Raw genomic sequence first — 6,000 nt, forward strand, 5'->3', positions numbered from 1 at the left:
TTATCAATATACAAGGTATACAGTGCCTTGCGAAAGTATTCGGCCCCCTTGAACTTTTCAACCTTTTGCCACATTTCAGGCTTCAAACATAAAGATATAATTTTTTTATTTTATGTGAAGAATCACCAACAAGTGGGACACAATTGTGAAGTGGAACGAAATCTATTGGATTTTTGAAACTTTTTTAACTAATAAAAAAATGAAAAGTGGGGCGTGCAAAATTATTCGGCCCCCTTGCGTTAATACTTTGTAGAGCCACCTTTTGCTGCGATTACAGCTGCAAGTCGCTTGGGGTATGTCTCTATCAGTTTTGCACATCGAGAGACTGAAATTCTTGCCCATTCTTCCTTGCAAAACAGCTCGAGCTCAGTGAGGTTGGATGGAGAGCGTTTGTGAACAGCAGTTTTCAGCTCTTTCCACAGATTCTCGATTGGATTCAGGTCTGGACTTTGACTTGGCCATTCAAACACCTGGATACGTTTATTTGTGAACCATTCCTTTGTAGATTTTGCTGTATGTTTGGGATCATTGTCTTGTTGGAAGATAAATCTCCGTCCCAGTTTCAGGTCTTTTGCAGACTCCAACAGGTTTTCATCCAGAATGGTCCTGTATTTGGCTGCATCCATCTTCCCCTCAATTTTAACCATCTTCCCTGTCCCTGCTGAAGAAAAGCAGGCCCAAACCATGATGCTGCCACCACCATGTTTGACAGTGGGGATGGTGTGTTGAGGGTGATGAGCTGTGTTGCTTTTACGCCAAACATATCGTTTTGCATTGTGGCCAAAAAGTTCGATTTTGGTTTCATCTGACCAGAGCACCTTCTTCCACATGTTTGGGGTGTCTCCCAGGTGGCTTGTGGCAAACTTTAGACGAGACTTTTTATGGATATCTTTGAGAAATGGCTTTCTTCTTGCCACTCTTCCATAAAGGCCAGATTTGTGCAGTGTAAGACTGATTGTTGTCCTATGGACAGACTCTCCCACCTCAGCTGTAGTTCTCTGCAGTTCATCCAGAGTGATCATGGGCCTCTTGGCTGCATCTCTGATCAGTCTTCTCCTTGTCTGAGCTGAAAGTTTAGAGGGACGGCCAGGTCTTGGTAGATTTGCAGTGGTCTGATACTCCTTCCATTTCAAGATGATCGCTTGCACAGTGCTCCTTGGGATGTTTGAAGCTTGGGAAATCTTTTTGTATCCAAATCCGGCTTTAAACTTCTCCACAACAGTATTACGGACCTGCCTGGTGTGTTCCTTGGTCTTCATGATGCTCTCTGCGCTTTCAACAGAACCTTGAGACTATCACAGAGCAGGTGCATTTATACAGAGACTTGATTACACACAGGTGGATTCTATTTATCACCATCAGTCATTTAGGACAACATTGGATCATTCAGAGATCCTCGCTGAACTTCTGGAGTGAGTTTGCTGCACTGAAAGTAAAGGGGCCGAATAATTTTGCACGCCCCACTTTTCATTTTTTTATTAGTTAAAAAAGTTTCAAAAATCCAATAGATTTCGTTCCACTTCACAATTGTGTCCCACTTGTTGGTGATTCTTCACATAAAATAAAAAATTTATATCTTTATGTTTGAAGCCTGAAATGTGGCAAAAGGTTGAAAAGTTCAAGGGGGCCGAATACTTTCGCAAGGCACTGTATAATCTCGAAGAGATGCAAACACAAAGAGATACACAACAGAGAATATATGTCAATATATATCGTTCGGTTACCAAATCGCTAATCAGTGTTATTACCCACTGTTACTCTAAACTCGGAAGTAAATACATTACTCATGAATTAAATTGATAACAACTTGTGTTGAGGTACAATTAAATTCTCGAGACGCAATGTAGAACATGGGGTTTACTTATCCACTGTGTTTGGATTTGGAATTTCCCGGCACGAACACCAAACCAGCTGACAGGCTCTGTTGCAGCGGTTGTCCAATGGGCGTTGTGTCGGCGTCCTCTGGCTACCGGCCAACCAGTCGAGGTGCAGCTCGGAGTAGGACGGGCGGAGGAATCTGACTGCGGCGCGCAGGGCAGTCGTTGCTCCGAGGGGATCTACCAGCAGTCCGGCTGGCTAGTAGAAAGTCTCTATGCACAGAGTGTGACCGCGAGTCCTCACAAGTCACTCTTTTGCCTGGGAAGAAGCTGGTTCGTTCCCGGTCCAGCGCTGCTTCTGAATAAGCTATTCAGGTTGTCGACGAGGGTCCAACTGTAGGCTGCCGTTGATCAAGCGGAGCATTCACGTTGGTAGAATTCTGAATACGTACGGGATCCTCGGCCTCGCGCTTAGAACAAAGTCCAAGTCCTTTTGCAGACAACAGCAGTTGTCACGTGATTGTCTCTGAGGATGCGTGAAAATGGCCAAGGAGAGCCCAGAACTGAGCTTGCGCTCCCTTTTTGATCAAGACCCAGATGTGTGCTGATTGGTTGAGAGTTTGGCGGGCATTGGAGACCCACGTGGTATTACCACGCCCTGCCAGTCCCTGATTGGTTGGTCAAGGTGAGATATAAGTCACTTACTCTTGACACTTAGAAATGCAGTCCAGATGTCCATTCGGCACTCCCTAGACAGATAGGCGCCGGTGGATGACCATTGATCATGATAGCCAGGCTTAGCTAATTGCATCCCCGTCTGGGAGCTTGCTTCTTATCAAAAGAAAAACATCTTAAATCAGCTTGCATGAATTCTTTCTCTGTGGCTGCACCACAGAGATGGAGGGTGAGATGGGGCCTCCTTTAGGAGCATACCAACGCTTAATTCTGTCTTATTAACAAGCATTGCCACTACAATAGTTTAAAGAAAAAATACACACCAGTCTTCCATTTCTCCCTAAACATTTTAAGCATGAAATTTTTATGAAACGGTACCCAAATATGTGATTGCTGTATAGAATGAATTTTAATTTTTAAAAATTATTTAACACGAAAATTAAGCTGTTTACATCTTCCGCCTGAGAACAGTCACCCGTTGCTACCCAACGCAGAAACACAGCCACTAACTAGCAAAGAGAGGACATTAGCTAGCCAATATGATAAAGAAATAAATGATTATTTTGTTTATTTCTTTTGCACATTTATTTGAACATTTCCATCGATTGTACAAGCACTTGGAAACTGTCCAATCCCTAGTTCATCAAGCATTTACCGGTCTGGTGCCGGTCTGTGTCTTCTAGGATATAATGCCAGCGAACTCTTGTTTTTATGTCCACTATAACTACGCTGGGCAAACGTTCCGAGGTCAAATTCTTCCAGCACGGGGGTACCTTTAAAGCGGAGACGACGGCACCGAAATTTTTTGGCGTGCCTTCTCTTTAAAGCCCTGGCCAAATATGAAGACAGTACGTACAGTTATAATTCAAACGGAATTAAAAACTACACATCCCAGTTACCATGGTGGTGCATGTGATCATTGCGTTTAACCAACGAAACAGGGCGAAAAATCAGTCACATGACTTTGGGGCAGAGTTTCGAAAGCTTAACCTATCAGCAACAAAGCGAAATTTACACGATAGGCTACCTCAAACTGTCAGTTACACGACTGTGTATGTCGCTTAAGCCACTCCTATTTGGCATTTTAGTTATGGAGGCGAGAAGACGCCCCCCCTCTGGGTGTCTGATTTGCCGCCATCTTTAACTGTTCGGTGTCCGAATCGGAGTAGCTACGCGTACGAAATAAAGTTAATCCCAACTACAAAACATATATTTTTGTGGTAAGAGGGCGCAAAACATCAGTATTTACTGCTATTAATTACTGTGCGATTTATAGTTGAAATCTGAGCCTAGATATAAAGTTAAAATCTCGACAAAGCAATGTAGGAAATACAGAGAAAATAAATCCTTTCTGACATCTAAAATCAGTTTCGATCAAGGTCTCTAAAACGAACAAGAAAAAGAGGATTTTCGGAGGGCAATTACGCTGTGTTTATATAGAATAACTGATTTATGAGCAATCTAATTTCTTGTTCGTTTAAAACAGTGAAATGTCAGCTGCAAAAGATCGCACCAGAAACAGCACTCTCTCTGCCTGTCATAGACGTTCAGGAAAGGCTGAATGAAGTCATGTCAAGTACAATAATTCGGTGATCAATAATAACAGTTGTAGGGCAGTATATAAGGAGGATAAGGATTTTGAAGTTGACTCGAAATCTGATAGGTAACCAGTGCAAGGACTTGAAAACAGGTGTAATGCATCCCTGATAGGATTCTTGCTGTCATATTCTGAACATATTGAAGATTGCTCAGTGTGGATTTAATTTCCCCAGTGAACAGGATGTGCATTTATTAATTCTAGAAAAAAATCCTTTCTTGATTTCTCTAGTTCCCTTTAAAATAAACTATTATTCCACAATGCAGAGTATTACATGGCCAGTATTTACACATGATATTTGTGATTTAAAGAAATTAACACAAGCAGCTTTTGGAGATTTAAGTGTTGGCTGAGTTATTGCAGGATAAAAGACTAGAGATGTTGGCAAGAAGAAGATAATTTGGGGAAAGCTGAGGAATACACTTATAACAAGAACACTTCCTAATGGGGTTAGGCATACTTTTGATGAAGATGATGAAGTTAACAGACTATATGTTTACATAGATACTGAAATAAGGATTGTATTTTAGATTATGTGTAGTTGCTGGCATTGAACTGTGTGTTGGATGCACATGAATTGAAGGAATGGGCAAACATAGCTGATGCGGATCCACAGAGCCAGCATATTAAGATGTTTATACTTAGAGGCAATTTGTTTAAATAACTAGGTATGGATACTGATGTGCAAGAGAGGTGGAAAGGCTGTTTCCTTAAGCCAGCACTATAAAATATTTTATTCTCAGTGAGATGCTGCCATTTCATCGTGGGTTTCTAACACTGTGTATAGTTCCATCCACACAGTGCCTTTACTTCCATCCATTTCTAATCTCTTTATCCAGTACAGAGGATTTGGAGCCTATCCCAGTAAGCAACGGACACAAGGCAGAATACACCCTGGACATAGCGCCAGTCCATCACAGGACAGACAGACACAAACACACACACGCCAGGGCCAGTTTTCCCATAAACCAATTAACTTACCAGTATGTTTTGGAGTGCGAGAGGGAGTCATATCACACATATGGAGAAAAACCATCTAACCCAGAGAGAACATGTAATCCCCTCACACACAGGATGGCAGGAAATGAATCTAGGACCCCAGTGCTGCAAGATAGCAATGCTAACCACTTCGCCACCATTATAAATGGATGGATATCTTAGTTATCTTTCTAGTTCACAGGTTTGCATGCATAATTTAATTTTGAAAGCCAATGAGACATCAGGTACTACTGTTGTATTTATGAAAAAGAAACAAAACAAAAAAACATACTAACAACTGAGCCATCCTACTCCTTAGTTAATACATTTTATTATTCATAAACAGTTAACATTGTTAGCAAAATATTTTGAATTATATTTAACCCTATTTTTTCTTTAGTTTTGTATTTAACTTATTATATGATAGTCAGACTTAATGTATATTTGAACAATGAAAATATATTTTTACAAGATGCGGGGGAAAGTGCAACAGCTTATTACAGTGCTAAATTTAATATTATCGATTGCTAATAGTTTATGCTAACACTTAACTTTCTTAATTAGATCTATTTAAAACAGTGAACTAAGTGTAACATACAGATGCAGCCATTCAAAGTGCGCGGTACAGACACCGCGGTACAGATACCGCAGGTATGATGACGCGGGATACCACGGTGCGTGATTGGTTGACCGACAGGGGCACTCATGGTCCATTGGTCTGTCGTAGAAAGACTTACTGTAAACGTCTTTACTGTGCTCGTTGTAGATATTGAATTTTACCACTGAAGGGAAATCTTAGTAGCTGAGCATAAAAAGAATAGGAGCATACTGTAACGCGTGTGAAGGCCATAAACGATATTAATTTTGGAACATAAACATACAGTATATAGCTGGTCTTGGTACTTTAAAGAAAAAAATACACACCAGTATTCC

Source organism: Atractosteus spatula, unplaced genomic scaffold (genome assembly GCF_055471065.1).
Source record: "Atractosteus spatula isolate fAtrSpa1 unplaced genomic scaffold, fAtrSpa1.hap1 Scaffold_68, whole genome shotgun sequence".
In the NCBI taxonomy this organism is placed as follows: domain Eukaryota; kingdom Metazoa; phylum Chordata; class Actinopteri; order Semionotiformes; family Lepisosteidae; genus Atractosteus; species Atractosteus spatula.